The sequence below is a fragment of the Schistocerca cancellata genome, chromosome 11 (genome assembly GCF_023864275.1).
Source record: "Schistocerca cancellata isolate TAMUIC-IGC-003103 chromosome 11, iqSchCanc2.1, whole genome shotgun sequence".
NCBI classification, from domain to species: domain Eukaryota; kingdom Metazoa; phylum Arthropoda; class Insecta; order Orthoptera; family Acrididae; genus Schistocerca; species Schistocerca cancellata.
The window spans coordinates 157,450,417-157,470,127 of NC_064636.1; the positions used below are offsets into that span (position 1 = coordinate 157,450,417).

The 19,711-nt window shown below is 42.2% G+C and overlaps 1 pseudogene; it reads left to right on the forward strand.

Annotated features, from left to right (window-relative positions):
* The first annotated feature begins 16,888 nt into the window (after positions 1 to 16,888).
* LOC126109101 (5S ribosomal RNA) lies at positions 16,889 to 17,006 on the forward strand (annotated as a pseudogene).
* The last annotated feature ends 2,705 nt before the right edge of the window (positions 17,007 to 19,711 follow it).

The following is a 19,711-nucleotide window of genomic DNA, read 5'->3' on the forward strand; positions in this document are numbered from 1 at the left end:
AATACCCATATGTTGTCCGAATGGCATCCAACACCACAGAGGCTACACTCACTTCTGTTGGGCCAACAGTATCAAACATATCTGTAGCCCCCCATTCCATCCTTCGTCCAATGGCGCAGCGGAGAGGCTTGTCCACACTTTTAAACAACTGTTGACTAAGGCAGTCGACACATCTCCGACCACGTCGGCCCTCACCCTGTTTTTGAGCACCTATCGAACTATGCCAATTGATGGACACCGGCGGAGCTCCTTAATGGGCGACAGCCGTGGACCCTGCTCCATTTGCTGATGCCCTCCTCCTCCCGTCCCCACTCCCAGCCCTCGCAGCGGTATGCCCCTGGCATGGCAATATGGGCCCACGAGTAGAGGTGCAAGGTGGGTTGGACTCGCGCCACGGTCGTCTCGGCCCATGGGTGGCGGGTGACGTCGGTGCAAACGTCGAAAGGGTTGCAGCGCCGCCATCATAATCAGCTCTGCCTGTTTTCCCCCACAGGACTCGCGCTGCCGCCTCTTTCCCTACCTCCTTCAGGTAGAGATGTGGTCCTCGAGTCACCATCCCTGCCCCAGTTGCCATCTCCCTGAGGGCCTCCGGGTGGATCAGTGGCTCCCTCCCCCACCCTGGACTTTGGATCGGCTGTCATGGATACCTCGGGCATCCCTTCCTCCCTGCCAATAGCGGTTGATGAGCCTGGCTCCCCTTCCCACTGCCACACACCTCGGCACTGTCCTGGGCGTTTCCTCCCCTACTCGAAAGTTTACTGTGGCACATGTTCAGAGGATGGTTTTTTTTCTCCGTTTTCCGCCCGGGCTCTGTCTTTGCAGTTTGCCGGTTTTATTAATGTACAATGTATAATATATGTATGTAACATATGTTGTCTCAAACAAGGAAATTTTCTATGTGTGCATGAAAGTTGTACTTTTATGTGATTTGAAATTTAAGTACCATGAGAAGAGATAGTCAGATCCTCACGAAATCAAAAGAGAATCCAATGGAAGCAGTATGTGGACGAACGTGTAAATGGGTTTGTTGAGCTTATTAGTGGTTCGATTCCATAGAGTGGCTCAAACAGGTATGGTAAAAAAGTAATAAATAACTTCTTGTGCGAAATGTGGCTTGAACTGAACGCAAAGTGTCGAATGACAGAGTTAAATGAGATTAGAGTTATTTCGTTTCTGAGACGATTACCCCAGGCAAGTCAATTACTTTGAACCGAACCACCACTGTCACTTAGCTAACATCATCAAGTTACAACTCGCCGAAAACACCCGCACTCATTGCTCTGCAATGTTCGCAGAGAACGACAGGAAAGTCCTTGAGCGGTAATCGATGCGTGCAAACGAGAACGCGTTCTGAAAATCCAGAACTCTGGTGTGGTAACCGCGTCACGACACAAAACTCCGCTCCAGAGAAGCCGCGACCCGCCACGTCAGCCACACGGGTGCCGACGGCCAACTTGTCGACTTCCCGAGCTCCGAGCCTCTCCACGAAATCATTCTACACGTGGGCCTCTCAGCGAGTCTAGACCAGGAGAGAACTGGAAGCCCCACCCCTGGCCACTCCCAGCTGCTGCTTACAGCCGCTTCTGTCACGTTCTGATCTTCAAAAAGGCGAACCAGCTAGCAGACACGGGTGCTCAGGAAATCCCCTGTTACAACGCATTCACTCGTGGCGTATCAAACATTAACTTCTGGAACCAATATACCTATTAAGGCCTTTCCTCTGATATATCTGGGGACAAGCATTCTCGCAGCCGAAAATGCTTGAACTGTTGTTACATGTACGTAGTTGTTCGACATCACGCGTGTCACTCAGACAAAACTGCTGCCAACTACATCGTACGTAACTCGTTCCATTGCCGTGAAATGCGGCTCCGTTGCGTGTATTGCCAGAGCCCTTCAGATCTGGGGTCAGCAGTCTGCACAGCCGCCACACTCGGCGACAGGCAGGGAGGGACGACCAACCCGCATCTGGCGAGGCTGACTAAGCAGAACTCAAGGCTGAGTGCGAGGGTTTGCAAGTAGGCCGTGGGGAGTATGGCTCGTCCTGTTTCCGATATGTAACAACTTTCCACAAACCAAACAGAAGCAAAGAACTCCGTCTGCACCAGATCTGCAAAAACGAAAAACTACGCGAACTAGCCGAGAACTCCGACAAGAAATCCGAAGTAAACAGCCAAAGCAGCCACAAACATGACACTCGAATTACAAAAAGTTCACATTCATTCATCTACAGCCCGTCAACAACTTTTAAACAAACGACGTTCCACTACATTAACCTCCTACTCTCACAAAGAACAGGGTTTACAACCGGTTAGATGCAGCTGGAATTCCAGCACATCTAACACACCTTATGCCAATTTAACAAACGTTAAAATAAGCAAAGAATCCGCAAAATCGCTGTAACCTACACTAAAACAGTTCCCGTCCACCAAATCGTTCACCAAAAATTCCGAATAAACTTTTCCACCATCACGGCACACCCATTTCGAAACCCAAGATAACAGTCTGACTTACTAACTAATCAAAGGCAACCATAACAAAAATCACACAGCACGCCAAACAGGAAGAAAAAGAGAAACCACACGGAGTTGCGCTCACCATTGTGATAACCGAGGTTTACTGTGATATAACAAACGAAAAAACTGAAGAGAACCTAGAAGTACCGGGAGACTAAATCCAAACTCCGTGCTATCATTTCAGACATCAGTCCAAGATCTATTAAGAAATTCGAGTCATGTAGTCAGAACAGCCAACTTGCTCACCATTTCAGAATGCACTATACACCTCACAAGGTTAAACCATCCAAAAAATTACCTCCTCAATAGCAGCGAGGTCGAAGTTGCAAGACTTTCCAATACGTCACAAAAAACAGCCGTAATAAACCGAAATGTGGAAAATGAAGTCGATCACATCGAATTTTTAATTGCAAGTTATACCCGAAAAAAGAAGAACCAAAATGCAGCAGCAGCTACACTGATAACTTTAATAACGATGAGAGTTGCAAAGAAGGACACAACAGCCTTTATCAATAACGAAACGAAAAATGTTAAGTGGATTGACGAAACCACTATGCCGGCCTGAGTCGCCGAGCGGTTCTAGGCGCTACAGTCTGGAACCGCGCGATCGCTACGGTCGCAGGTGCGAATCCTGCCTCGGGCTTGGATGTGTGTGATGTCCTTAGGTTAGTTAGGTTTAAGTAGTTCTAAGTTATAGGGGACTGATGACCTCAGCAGTTAAGTCCCATAGTGCTCAGAGTCATTTGAAACCACTATAATCTTTGACCCAGAGCATGAGGAAGCAATCAAACGGAAAACTTTCTCTGAGCTTTCACTGGAGCCCTCCTCAACGTTATATCTGAAAGGAGGCAAAGAATAACAACAGTTTCTTAAAATTTTCTACGACGTTCTTTGGCGAACACGGATCAACATCTATATCGCCCAGCCGACGGACCTATCCTTGCATTAGACACCAGGAAACACGATTCAACTCTCAAATTCAAGCCTAGGAAAGATATTGCCATTGTCTGCTTTGTGAATGCCTTTGGTTTCTGTGCGGAAAACAAACCGCTTGAACACTTAGTAAGAGAAAATGAAGATAGCATTATAGTCGTAGCACATATCTGATGCCCAGGCAAAGAAATCAATCTACATAGCTACCTCTGTCACCGACTTGACGAAACCAAACCAGGCCATGGTAGAAGTTGAAATAGATGCGTTACAGTGTTTCATATTAAACACCTAGCTGCAATACAATTCAACCTACAGAAAAATCTAAACATTCACCACGCGATCGAGTTAAAAATTAGAGCGCAGTATATATGTACTTTGTATCGAGGAACTGCCAATTGACCTCATTATTTATATACCCTCACTCGCCCAGCTAAAGTCACGGGAGACTCAGTGCTAAATCCATGATATTTGCTGACAGAATCGAACAATAAAAATGGTAAACTTCTTGTAGCCAGTTTGAATCTCACCAAACTCAGAAATGGCTCGCCCCCAGCTACTATAAATCACTATGGCACTTCTATCTTAGATCTCATAATACACTCCTGGAAATGGAAAAAAGAACACATTGACACCGGTGTATCAGACCCACCATACTTGCTCCGGACACTGCGAGAGGGCTGTACAAGCATTGATCACACGCACGGCACAGCGGACACACCAGGAACCGCGGTGTTGGCCGTCGAATGGCGCTAGCTGCGCAGCATTTGTGCACCGCCGCCGTCAGTGTCAGCCAGTTTGCCGTGGCATACGGAGCTCCATCGCAGTCTTTAACACTGGTAGCATGCCGCGACAGCGTGGACGTGAACCGTATGTGCAGTTGACGGACTTTGAGCGAGGGCGTACAGTGGGCATGCGGGAGGCCGGGTGGACGTACCGCCGAATTGCTCAACACGTGGGGCGTGAGGTCTCCACAGTACATCGATGTTGTCGCCAGTGGTCGGCGGAAGGTGCACGTGCCCGTCGACCTGGGACCGGACCGCAGCGACGCACGGATGCACGCCAAGACCGTAGGATCCTACGCAGTGCCGTAGGGGACCGCACCGCCACTTCCCAGCAAATTAGGGACACTGTTGCTCCTGGGATATCGGCGAGGACCATTCGCAACCGTCTCCATGAAGCTGGGCTACGGTCCCGCACACCGTTAGGCCGTCTTCCACTCACGCCCCAACATCGTGCAGCCCGCCTCCAGTGGTGTCGCGAAGGCGTGAATGGAGGGACGAATGGAGACGTGTCGTCTTCAGCGATGAGAGTCGCTTCTGCCTTGGTGCCAATGATGGTCGTATGCGTGTTTGGCGCCGTGCAGGTGAGCGCCACAATCAGGACTGCATACGACCGAGGCACACAGGGCCAACACCCGGCATCATGGTGTGGGGAGCGATCTCCTACACTGGCCGTACACCACTGGTGATCGTCGAGGGGACACTGAATAGTGCACGGTACATCCAAACCGTCATCGAACCCATCGTTCTACCATTCCTAGACTGGCAAGGGAACTTGCTGTTCCAACAGGACAATGCACGTCCGCATGTATCCCGTGCCACCCAACGTGCTCTAGAAGGTGTAAGTCAACTACCCTGGCCAGCAAGATCTCCGGATCTGTCCCCCATTGAGCATGTTTGGGACTGGATGAAGCGTCGTCTCACGCGGTCTGCACGTCCAGCACGAACGCTGGTCCAACTGAGGCGCCAGGTGGAAATGGCATGGCAAGCCGTTCCACAGGACTACATCCAGCATCTCTACGATTGTCTCCATGGGAGAATAGCAGCCTGCATTGCTGCGAAAGGTGGATATACACTGTACTAGTGCCGACATTGTGCATGCTCTGTTGCCTGTGTCTATGTGCCTGTGGTTCTGTCAGTGTGATCATGTGATGTATCTGACCCCAGGAATGTGTCAATAAAGTTTCCCCTTCCTGGGACAATGAATTCACGGTGTTCTTATTTCAATTTCCAGGAGTGTATGTACACCATAAGTACCAAGATGCTGAAGCGAGACTGAATTTTTTGACAGCCTAGCTAATGAGTACCTGCCATTTGTCATATGAACTTCAGCTATTAACCACAAAAAAGAGGAAAAAATTAAAGAATCATAGACTCATGAAATCGGATCATCGAAAAATTCAGATTGAGAGGGTTCAGCACAAAACCTAACGTATCAACTATTGAAACCACTTATTATAACAATTACAACAACAAATAGTGGAAGCAATATAACATGGTATAGCTGAAAACGGCCCTAAGAAGAAAAAACATAACACAGAGAAACACACCTTACATGCATAATAAACAAAATTAAATAAAAAGAAAATTTTGCGGACAATACAGCGCTAACCAAACAGAGGTGCTAAGACCGGCTTGAATAATCTCAATGACCTAATAAGAAGAGAAACCCACCAAGTCATGGGCGAGGAAATCACAAGACTTAGGCCCCATAATGCCAGTCGTTTTTGGGAAAAAATTCAAACGAGCTATAGCGTACCATTACCGACCACCACAAGAAAGTTCCTCAAAAAGCTAAAGAAAAAGAGTCACGATTATCCATAGTATTCAAACTTCGACAAAACTCACGAAGAAACGACACTCCAAAACCGAGTGCAACCGCTTAACATCCGCTACTTCGTAAGATTAAGGAATCTAAAGTGGAAGAAAAGCAGCTGAGGAACTAGAGGCACTGGAAGATAACTACGTAAATCGCACCTTTCACAAGACACTTGCCTCAAACACATTAAAAAGTTTCTTCATCCCAGCCAAGAAATTGAAAACAGTATCTCTAAAATAGAAGCAACGCAAAATGAAGGTGATTCCAAATCTGATAGACCAAAAAACAACCTCAACTCATAGATTCCCGTGCTCTTAGGGAAAACTTTCGAGACAGACTAAAAAAATTCAAGGAATAAAGCAACATAATCCCACAAGAACAGGCCGGATTCAACGGCAACCACAGCACAGGTAACCCGGTCCTGGGACTGAGCAGCAAAGCGACACAGGCTCAACGCAGCACGGCAGAAGGAACGGCAGCACACTTCCTGGTGGACGGCGAACGCGCGTTTCCATAAGTTGTGGCATGCTGGGCTGCTCTTTGAAACGTTAATTTTGAACTTCCCATGCCAAACTGTGCAGCTTAATAAAAATGTTGTTCGAAACATGTAAGTATAAGCGCTGCTTGGCGATCATCATTCGATGAGTATTACGCCAGCTGCAGCGATGTCTCCACTGCTACACACAAACAACACAGCTGACAACGCTAAAGCTCAGTCGAGGAATGGAAGAACAGCCCTGTACACAGACGACACTGCATACTGGTGTCACGGCCCAACATGCGGCAGAATTAACGAGCAAGTCAGCCCCTTCACAAACAAGCAGGAATCTTCGCTAAGCAAGTCGATTTTAAAAGACAACCCCACAAAAAGTCAGTTAACATTGTTAATTTGCAAGCACAGAAACCAAACAAGCTAAATATTGTACTCTCTGTCCAAGATCACTCTACAAACCCATGTAAAACCCTTGGAATTCACTTAGACGAACTATTAAATGGGGGGTTCAAACAGTGTCATTGTTTACAAATCAAATACTTGTTCACCCAGAACTCGAATATGCAATGTAGGCATGGATAATGACATGCAATAAAACTAAGAAGATCATATCTAACAACAAGATGATCCTATGAGTAACTGAAAATCTCGCATATGACTTTCGCAGTGCCTCTCTAACGACACACTCAAGACAAAAAAGGAAAAGACGGTAATATAGTGTCAATAGATTTCAGTACACTGGATCAACGGAATCTATCCTTCAGCACCAACCTGGGACCTTCAACCACCCATATTTTAAATACATTTGTATTCCCCACACACCATCCTTGAAGTTACATCAGACATATTCTGCCAGTTATAAACAATGAAGAAATACACCAACTGGGAAATAAGGTGTTATAACACAAGAAGATGTTGTTGTGGCCTTCAGTCTGAAGGCTGGTTTTAAACACAGCTCTCCTTTCTGCTATATCCTTTGCAAGCCTCTTCATCTCCAAATAACTACTGCACCCTACGTCCTTCTGAATCTGCTTACTGTATGCACCACTTTGTCTTCCTCTACGATTTTTAACCCCACCCACACTAAATTGGTTATCTCTTGACGTTTCAGAACGTGTCCTACCAACCGATCTCTCCATTTAGTCAAGTTGTACAACAGATTTCTTGTCCCTTGAATTCTACTCAGTATATCCTCACTAGTTACGTGATCCACTCATCTAATCTTCAGCATTCTTCTGTAGCACCTCATCTCGAAAACTGCTATTCTCTTTTTGTCTAAACCGGTTATCATCCATGTTTCACTTCCATACAGTCCATAAAAATAGCTTCAGAAAAGACTTCCAAAGACTTAATTCTATATTTGTAGTTAACAATTTTTTCTTTCTCAGAAATACTTTTCTTGCTGTTGCCAGTGTACTTTTTATATCCTCTCTACTTTGGCCACAACCAGCTATTTCGCTGCCCAAACAACAAAACCCATCTACTACTTTCAGTGCTCCATTGCCTAATCTAATTCCCTTAACATCATCTGATTTACTTCGATTACATTCCATCATCCTCGTTTTGCTTTTGTTGATTTTCATCTTATATCCTCCTTTAAAGACACTGTCCATTCCGTTCAACTGTTCTTCCAAGGCCTTTACTGTATCTCACAGAATTACAATTCATCAGAAAACGTCAAAGCGTTCATTTCTTCTTCCTGAAATTTAACTACTACTTTCATGCGCCTCGACACTTATAACTGCCCCCAGGTTTCTGTACAAGTTGTAAATCGCCTTTGGTTGCCTTTATTTTATCCCTACTACCGTCAGAATTTCACAAAGGGTGTTCCATTCACCATTGTGGAAAACTTTATCTAAATCTACAAATGCTATAAATGTAAGTTTTAACCCATCTTCTAATATCAATTGTATGGTTAGTACTCCCTCGCGTGTTCCCACATTTCTCTGTAATCCAAATTGAACTTTCCTGATGTCGGCCTCTACCAGTTTTCTCATTCTTCTGGAAAGAATTTCTGTTAGTCCCTTGCAACCATGACTTATTACACTTACAGTTCAGTAATTTTCACACCTGTCAGCAACTGCCTTATTTGGAATTGATATTATTGCATTCTCGTTAAAGACTAAGGGCATTGAGCCTTTCTCATACGTCTAATATACACATGGAAGAGTTTTGTTGTGCCTGGCTCTCCCAAGGCTATCCATAGTTCTGACAGAATGTTGGTTCTTCCCAGGGCCTTGTTCAGACTTTGTTGTTTCAGACCACTGTAAAAAATTTTCTCGCAGTATTACATCTCCTATCTCATCTACATTTATGTCCACTTCCCTTTCTGTAATATGTGATATAACTGATATAACTACATTAGAATTCCGTAGGCTTGACCGATACCACCTAATAGCATATCTTGTCTGAAAGTATAGGGACAATCAAAACACATTCTTTCGTTAAAAATAAACACAGTAGACCAGTTTGAAAACCGAAATTAATTTAATGAAGAGAGACTCTCTCTCGTTACTTATATAAAAAATGGGTGTAAGCAGAAATTAGGAAGTGTATCTGCCTTTTCGGGTCTATCAGTTGCTTACGACACTGTTTCTTGAGAAGGACATCTTTAGGAATTCACTATTGCTATCTCATGTCGTGAATTTAAGAACTTACTTTATAACATGTTAATCAATACACAATTTCATATTTACATTGACAAAGACAGATGCATGGTACTTAAACTGAATTATTGTTTACTTCAAGTGCCTGTGCTGGGGTCACACCTTTCTGGTCTGTACACTCATAGATTAACAGAACGTCTTCAAGAATATTGATTTGTGCTGATGACATTAGCTTGGCTGCAAAGAGCCACAACGTTTCTGATGATGAAACCTCTTTATCCACTGATTTGGAAGTCTTTGACGTATACCTCAGGAAATGGTCGCTCCACCTAAATCCACAGAAAACAGTTATATCTGCATTAAATCTATACACAAGACAGTCAGATTACATACCAGGCGTCAGATTCAGAGGCCAATAGCTCTAGGCAGAACTATTAATTTAAAAGTAGCATCTTTCAGTTGTAGCAGCTAAAGACAAAACGAGAAGAAAGTCTTCAAAAATTTGGTGGTACCTTATGGTGAGCTAATGCTCGTGTTTTAAGATCCACAGCTTTAACCTTATTATATATAGGTGCTCTGTTACCGAAGATTATTGTTCGAACAGGATCAATAGTGCTCACACTAAGACGATAGATGTGCAACTCAATCTGGCATTACGAGATGTATTCATAGTACAAACACTTTAAGACTTCCTGTTCTCAGCATCACCCCACCTCCAGCTGTAAGAAAATCAGCTCTCCTAAAGGTCTAGAAGAACATTCACAGAAATGCTCAGCTACCCATTCATCGAAATATTGCACAAGCAGAGTACCAACGCTTGAAATCTAGGAAAATCTCATGGTGCACAGCAAAAAAACTTTGTTGTGTCTTCTTTCATTGTCAATCATTCATGGAAAATTCAGTAAGAGCAATCATCAGTAGTCAACAAACACCTAGTCAAGGACCCTTTCATGCAGATAGACGGATTCGATCTTCCAAGATGTCAGTAGAGGATCATGAGATGGATTAGCACTGGACAAGGCTGATGTTTATCTAAAAAAGTAGGGAGTCCTGTTCTTTTACAGACAATTCAATGTCATTTTATAAATATTCCATTTGCCTTAGCCTCAATATTATCATAACAACAAAAAGGTCACATGTTACAACACCCTCTGAGGCGGGTGCATGCCCTGCCCCCTGTCATGACATCACATGATGATCCAATTGTGCTAATCCAGAGATCCCTTCATCCTCAAAAAGATTCTATTATCTCCATGTTTAATCATCAGGATATGTATGTTAACAGCATATTGTTCCAAACATGCAAATGTAAGATTAGCATATCTTTGTGAATGTGAAATTATAGTAGAAACTGAGAATGTTCATCATAATGCTAAAACATAACTTACAGAGTTGAAGTAGGGAGAACAATATAACCGATGAAGCACATTGAGAAGTCGATGACAACAGACTATGTTCCATCTCAAATTCCTCCTGACATGAACATCTGTTGAAATAAGGCAACCATCATCAACCTGTATGATAATCCCGTATTGAAGTTCTCATCATCATCACAATGTATTTATTTAAAACTTTGAAGTGTTATGAAATTGTATTGGCAATAAAATGCAGTATCGATTGCAACAGCAAAGTCGGTGGCAATGGTATGTGAAAGCGTTATTTAACGATGTTATAAGTTATGTACATGAAATTTACCCTACAAAATCATTTAGACCAATGCATAAGTATATGTATGCTTGCAGTACCAAAGTCTCCTACCATAACTTCTATAAATATTAAATCTGTAAAAATTTGGTTTACAGATGGAGAACCGAAATATATCCTTCATTCTGTTGGTTTGAACACAATGCAAGCAGCATTTCTAGGGTATAAAAATGCTATTTCAATAATACTGTAGAGATGTAAGGCAGAACGAATAATAAGAAATGTGTCAAAAACATATTTTTTATTTCCTGTATGTAGAAACGTTAATAAACATAATTATTTACAATATATAGTTGTTTTTTATTGCAACAAAAGTATTGGGAAACAAATATTATGCAAGATACTTGCAGATATGGTAAACAGGTCATACTGTTCTGCAAAAACTCAAACATACATACATAAATATATTCACACTGAGTGTATAGTTAGAGTATTCCAGAGAGTAAACAAGTTTCGACAATATAAACACACATTTAAAACAGCATGAAAAGGGTTCAAGTTACTTGCAGGTACCAAGACACTTAAAGCAGAGATATGAGCAACTAAAGAGGGTACTGACTTTGCGAATGAAGGTTCAGTAATACTACTTTTAGGCTTTTGAGAGGAGAACATCTTGCTTTGGATGCTGAAAAGGTTTACAAATCTGACCTGCCTGTAAATACATTCCTGAAAATTCATGTTTAATGCAATGTCGCACGAGATATGTATTTAAAGGATAAGCTGCTACATACAATTTCTGTTTTTATTTTTTTTCCTGCCGTTTGTGCTGGATACAAAATGTTAGAGACTCCATCTAATGTAACTCCCTGTAACTGTTCAAACATTGCATATGCTTGAGGTGAATGTTGGTGACCAATAGAGTCAACCTGCAACTTCTGTGGAGAAGAAATAATCTTATAACTACATTTGAAAAAAGGTGATGGGGATATGCTATAAATGTGGTACATGCACATTGCAGAGCAACACTTCTGTGTGTAAACTCGTTACATCTACATAGGCAAGGAGGCGGCCATGGTGAATACAGCAGCATGATGTCAGTGGGAAATCCGCTGCTATTCTCACTCCAACACCTACGTCACATAGCAGTGGCAGAAGCAGCGTGACATCACCTCAACATGGATGTTCACTCTGGGAAACACACCCACCTCTCACCCATGCTGGAGGTGCACAATCGGTGCAAACGATGCGACGGCAGTAGAGTTCCATCATTGGTGAGTACAGAAGTACCAGCAGCAGTTCCAGTAATAAAGACCAGTTGCTTGCAATCAGCCAGACCGCAAACCTAAATTATTCAGTGATTTCGTATTCTATTAGAAACAGAATTGCGCAAGCTCGTATTAAGAGTGCTGTTGGATATCTGGAACCCCGCCCTCCCCCTTATATTACTGGTGCATGTAAACCTGTTTGGAGGCCAAGGGTGTCTTAAATTTAAAGAACTCTCAGTATTCTTCAATTAAGTTTGAGCAATGCTATGCTATGCTATGAGTTTGCAATTCCTAAACGTCACAATGTGACCAAGATGGCAATCATACATTTGTAGAGCAGAATAAACGTAGTATTACAAAGCACCTCGCTCACTGAATGGTAAGAGAAGTATGTCTATGACCGCTTACGAACAAGGTTATCAGAATTCGAAGAAAGAGGCTCTGGAATGTATAAAGTAACATGCTGTTTTTGGACGTTTTAGCATACATCCATTATCAATGTAATGAGAGTTCTTCGTACATAAAACTTCCAGGAGATACTGTGTCAAAACATATGGCTATTAAAGTAATATATAAACACGAATTCTGTTTTGCGTAGTGCGGGCTGTGAGAATAATTTGGAGACCATATGGAGTGTCCTGGTAAATATGGCATGTAAGATGTTCCCAGCCATTATAAACATGAAAGCATTGGTTATCCTGTGAAAATTCAAGACATTGTAGATTTGAAAAGTAGAATATGCATATCTCTATTCATGTATACACCTTAGATGCTTGCAAGGATAATGATGGTAAGATTGCTCATAAAGTTGTTGGCTCCCTGCATGTTTCAGAATTTGCCAGGCAGCGTGAAAAACATACAGATTTGCCGATCATTTCTGATGAAAACAATACAAAGCAGCATTACTGTTTCATAGAAAACCAGTTGTCATATCTTATTTCATCACAGCTGAATAAATGTCATGGTATACAGTACATCTACAGTAAATATTTCAGTACATTTGACAAGAGCGAAAATATTTCTGAGCAGCAGCACAACAGTTCTACAAAAGCTCTCCATTGTATGGACAGGTGATGATAAATACACAGAATTTAAAAATATTCTTCTCAGACAGGGATTACCATTCACTGTCTACTCAGACTTGGAATTTGTACTCACATCTGTAGTGCAATCTGAAGAAGCTCCCAATATTTCACAAACCGCTATCACAGAACAACATGTACTCTTTGCAGTAGCATAGAAAGCCATATGTTCATACGATCCATCTCTTCACCATATCGAATTGTACATTGGTACAGGTCCTGCAAGATGGTTGCTCTCTGAGGTGGAAGAACTTGCAGTGAGACTGATGATCTTTATAACACCTCTGTTCATATACTCAGAACACCTGAAAGTCATTCATTATATGAGAATGCGTTTGCAGTCAATTGTAAGATAAAACAACTGAAAAAGTTGTTAGGAATCACTGTTATTTAATTATTAAATTGTGTGGTGCAGCACACAACTCGTGTAATTTGAGTTATAAACTTCCCTGGCACATACAATTTGAGCAGATAACATGTTCATTTCCTCACTGTTCAGTGAGTGAATTACGTTTGCCTGATGATTCGGTTAATGTTATAACCAAGAACCTGAAAAGTGCATTTGATTTTCAAAGACTATAACGGGAAATATCACATTATGGACAGCATAGTTATCTGACAAACTTATGACATACATCTCAGGACGAAATTCCAGGACCCAAGGAGCAACATAATTGTCTGATAATTCACAGGCCAACGATGGAATAACTCTTTCGCTGAAAATACCTCATTCTTATGTTTTTGAGGAGGGAAATCCAAATATGATACTTACTGTATTACCCACCATTTCTTCACGTTTCACAGCGATTTTTACCGAATTTAACAGCTTTTATATAGTTAAAATAATTTAAAAAGGAGGTGTAATGAATATAGATGACGTTGGTAGCACTGCTGAAAAACATTTGCTGGCAAAAAAGGCTGATTCTACCTTTTGTTAACAGATGGTGTCTTGTTTACTGTCAACCTAACCTCACTTTCCCCTTTCCTGTACATGTGCTAAGTACAATGTCTAATCGTGGTTGTAAAAACTCTGCTGACCGTTTTTGTTATATTTGTGGTGAATTTGTGATTAAAAAACACCAAAGAAACATTACAGACTCAGTGAAAAAGGTTTGCCTATCATACTTTGGGTCTAAACTTAGTGATCAAATAAAATCTTGGGCGCTACATAAGGTACGTTATGTGTGTGTTGAAGATCTGTGAAAATGGTCCAAAAAGGAAAAACGAAAGCCTTTAGATTTGCTGTTCCTATGATATGGAGGGAGCCAAGATATCATTCCAATGATTGCTCCTTTAGCACTGTTGATATTACAGGTCATCATTCGAAACAATGAAGGTAATAAGCTAAATTAACCTTCGGTAGGGCATGGTGTATGTGTGCCAGTTCCTGAACCACCAGGTGATTTAATCTCTGTTCCAAGAGAAATATTTTCTAATGTAAAATCTGATTTAGATGAACTAGACGATGATGAATTCCATTGTAATATAGAAAGTCTACAGCCCAAATTATTTACTCATACCCAGCTTAACGATTTGGTTAGGGGTCTGGGCATAACGAAAGAAAAAGCTGAATTCCTTGGCTCTAGATTAAAAGAAAAGATGTTATTGGCAGTTGGAACCAGCATATACATGTATAAAAAGAGAGGGCAGCAATTTTCCAAATTTTTTCAACAAGAAGGTGATTTAGTGTACTGCTCAGACATTCCCAGTCTGATGAATGAGTTTGGTTTTCACCAGGACCTCAAAGTGATGGAAGAGTGCTACCAAGGCCGCTGGAACACCAACATGATGGGGGACTACTGTTGGTCACTTTACTGAGAAGTTCAGCAAACCACTCATCGTAGAAAAAGCTACACAAGAAGCTTCAAAGGAAAAAGAGAAAGAAAATGCAAACCAATACCAGCTGAGAAGTGAAACCTCTATTAACTCATAACATTGATTTATGTAGCTAACTGTAAATCCAAACCATGCTTATGTTGTAACAAAGCATTTCACTACTTTCTCTGTTCACCATATAGCATAGGATTTTTATACTATATAGTAAAAAGCATATTGCTCGAAAAAACTAAGGCTAGATTTGGATTCAATTCTTAAAAATCTATAAAGATCAGCTATCAAAGTAAAAAAGTTTTTTTAAGAAAGGTTTTTCGTTGGTCTGCGTAGTATCTTACATAATTACCTGATGAAATGCTGACATATATTTCAGGATCCGTGCATAGTAGGAGGGTAACAACATAATATGATAATTAAAAATGCAGGTAATCGAACCAAAACATCTGAGGATCCATAGGTCTCACCACATAGCAGAGTTGTGTTATTGTGTGACACTACAGCAGTTGGGGGGGGGGGGACACAGCCACCTCAAGGGGTGTTGCAACATGTGACCTTGTTGTTGCTATGACAGTATTGAGACTACTGTAACTGGCGTAATTAGAAGTGAACCTTGAATTGTCTTTAAAAGAACACTTCTCCTCTATTATCTAACTGACAATTGGGCATGAGCTAGTTGTGCACATTACGACTGTGGTAGCTTCATACAGTCCATCCACCGCATTGCTCCTGACCATTGTCTTCGAGCCAACAAAGGAACCATAATCGACTTCACCATGCATCACATGAAGCAATCTAATGGATAAGATAACTAGACCTGGAGATGTAAGATTGTGTTAGACAGTGACTGTGCTCATTTGTTTACAGATGTTGTATACACATATTTGTTTCCATCATACAATAAATAAATAAATAAGTGAGTGCAGAAGATAAGGATACATATTATGTTTGTTAAGAAGTGATCATAAGTCCATACATCCTGATTATAAATGTAACTTCTCATATTAAAAATGTAAAATACAAAAATATTGAAAGACGCTCAAGCTTGCCTGTCACCATTTGAAGACATCAAAATTGTGTGTGCTTGTTGGCGCCAATCAAATATTGCCAGAATAATCGATATTTGTGCACATAAACATGCATAGTTACAATTCAAATAATAAAATAGATCTAGTATTACCATGATAAAAAATACAAATTATAAAATAAGAGCAGGATTGTGTAAAAAAAAAATACAAATCACAATGCATATGTCAATTTTGCAGTAAATTAAGGCATACAGGTGCGATTCGTATATCTACTTCTTCTTTCAAAATCATTACCCAATATGGGAGAAAAGCATCTGCTTTTAACTCAGAAATTTTCCTTGACTTCCGAAAATCATTCGATACAGTTTCGTATGGCCGCCTAATCAATAAAATAACGAGAGCATGGAATATCAGTCCAGCTGTGTGACTGGACTGAAGAGTTGTTACCAAAAAGAACACAACGTATCAGTTTGAACGGAGAGAGGTCTTCACACATAAAAGAAACTTCGGGTGTTACCCAGGGAAATGTTACAGGACCGTCACTTTTCACAATACACGTATACGTGCCCTAGTATATTAAGTCGGAAGTTCAATGAGGCTTTTTGCAGGTGATGATATAGACAGAGACGTCAAAACGCTACAAAATTGTAGCGAAATGCTGAAAGGCCAACAAAGGATCGACGTTTGGTGCAGTAAGTGGCAGTTAACCCTGAATACAAACAAATGTGACGTATTGCGAATACAGACACAGGGAAAACCTTTAGTGTATGATTGAAAAGTTAATGAACAAACACTGGAGGCAGTTACTTCCGTAAAATATCTCGGAGTATGCTTACAGAGCGATACGAACTGGAACGACCACATAAAATTAATCAGCATCTACGTCATACTCTGCCAACGGCCTTGCTGCAGTGGTATCACTGGTTTCCGTCAGATCACCAAAGTTAAGCGCTGTCGGGCTGGGCTAGCATTTGGATGGGTGACCATCCGGTCTGCCGAGCGCTGTTGGCAAGCGGGGTGCACCCAGCCCCTGTGAGGCACACTGAGGAGCTACTCGATTGAGAAGTAGCGGCTCGGGTCTTGTAAACTGACATACAGTCGGGAAAGCTGAATTGCTTGACTCTAGATTAAAAGAAAAGAACTTATTGCCAGTTTGAACCAGCGTATACATGTATAGAAAGAGAGAGTAGCAATTTTCCAAATTTTTTGAACAAGAAGGTGATTTAGTGTACTGCTCAGACATTCCCAGTCTGATGACTGGCCACATGCCCCTCCATATCCGCATCCAGTGACGCCTGTGGGTTGACGACGACACGACGGCCGGTCGGTACCGTTGGGCCTTCCAATGCCTGTTCGGACGGAGTTACATCACACTCCGCAAGCCACGTAACGGTAGCTGCTGTACCACTGACTGATCCCCCCTTCCCCGCTCCGGTCGCGAATGGCGAAGCGCCTGTACTGGCTCTAATAACTCGAATGTTCTCATCGTGGTCATTTCGCGAGATGTGAGATGGAGGAAGTAACATGTCGTCAGATTCTTATGGAAATCTAAAATCCAATAGGAAACCTCACTGTGATGCACAAGGCCTCTCTTGCAGCGTCTGCCATTGGAGTTTGTTGAGCGTCTGTGTGACGCCCTCGCGCGGAATAAACGAACCCCCTCTCTGTAGAATCTTTTCCATCTCTTTCGTCAGTCCTACCTGGTATGTGCCCCAGACTGATGAACGATACTCAAGAATCGGTCACACAAGCGCCTTGTAAGCCACGTCTTGCGTGGGTGAGTTACATGTCCTTAACATTCTCCCTATTAATCTGTTTCGTGTCCAGTTTTCCTACTGATTGAATTATATGGTAGTTCCACATAAGGTCGCTCTGGATAGTTAGTCCTAGATATTTTATGGTACAGACTGTTTCCAGCAATATGTCATCAATAGTGTAGTTGTACAGTAGTCGATTTCTTTTCCTATGTATTCGCAGTATGTTGTATTTACTTACGATCAGGGTCAACTGGCAGAGCCTGCACCATTCATTAGTCCTCTGCAGGTCCTTCAGCAAATTGATACTCTCTTCTCGCGTCGCTACTTCCTTATACACTACCGCATTGTCCGTGAACAGTGTTAAAGAGCTTCCAGCTGTCACACTATCACATGAGGGTTCCAGAAGCGCTTGTTCAAAATTTAGTCTGCCACTTTGGTCACACAGCCACGCACAGCAGACGGGGGAGTGAATGTTAGAAACGTCGTCTCCCACAATACGTTCACGGGGACGCACGGTGGTGCTGTGTGTGAGTTACGTCCACCCCACACTTCTCGCAACTGGTTTGTAGTCGACTCGCTTACCTGGCGTCTCATAGACGTTGCCCCAGTAGGTTTCTTCTCCTTCAGTCGCGATCTGTAACGTTTCTGCCATAAACAGTGCATAATTATGTGACGAGTGAGTAGGTTTAAAAGATAGGCATAATAAGAACAGTAACATGTTAGGATGCCAAATATAACGTTTTATTTCACCAATTGCAAAATTAGTAAGACGATTTCTAGAGCCAGTCTCCCATTAATAATTAAAACTAATTTCCTGGTCATTAATCATCAGTTCGCAAACACCGCCAAAGTCTCAAAAATGCTTCAGGCGATATTAGAATCAACGTGAAAACGGACAAATATGTTTTCCGAGGCAACTGCAGCAGTCCACTCTATGTTTATGCGGACTTGCATTTGACACACCAGTTCGCATGTTGCTACTTTCGAAACCGATCGTCGACTAGTCGAGAGATATCTTAACAGTTTGCCCCATCCTTCCCATCAATAACTGAAATTTATAATTATCATTTTCTGATGAACATAGTGATATTGAAATTATTATTAACAAGTGTTCAGTACAAGTAACGTTATCAGAACGGCTGGAGCTCCATATTAAAATTTAAACAGAAAATATAAATGAGAGAATCGAAGCATTTGAGATGTGGTGCTATAGACGAATTTTGAAAATTAGGTGGACTGATAAGGTAAGGAATGAGGAGGTTCTACGCAGAATCGGAGAGGAAAGGAATATGTGGAAAACACTGGTAAGGAGAAGGGACAGGATGATAGAACATCTGCTAAGACATGAGGGAATGACTATCCATGGTACTAGAGGGAGCTGTAGAGGGCAAAAACTATAGAGGAAGACAGAGATTGGAATACGTCAAGCAAATAATTGAGGACGTAGGTTGCAAGTGCTACTCTGAGATGAAGAGGTTAGTACAGAAAAGGAATTCGTGTCAGGCCGCATCAAACCAGTCAGTAGACTGATGACCAAAAAAAAAGAAAGAAATGATGAAAGACCCGCTTCTTGGCGCCCAGTGTGGTGGCCGAGTCTCTCTCCCCCCCCCCCCCCCACACCCCTGCCCTCTGTCCCGCTGCCCCAGTAGGCTGCTACACGGCTGTCGCTCGCTCGGCCCTCCCCACGCTATGCGACCATCTGGCGCGTTGTCTGATGGGTCTGCCTGGTGATCCTACCAACTCGCTAGCCTCCCGTAGCAAAATCTTCCTATACCTTGCAATAAAACATAACAACAAAAATGTAATACGTAAACGTTGGCAGGGAAGCGACATAAACGGCACACGAAGCTTTCTACTACATCATTTACATTCTGCTATATTAATACACAGTTAGTTCGATGATCAAAAATTAATCAGCTCTCATTGAGATTTCCGACGAGGAAAACTTTCCCTGTTTAG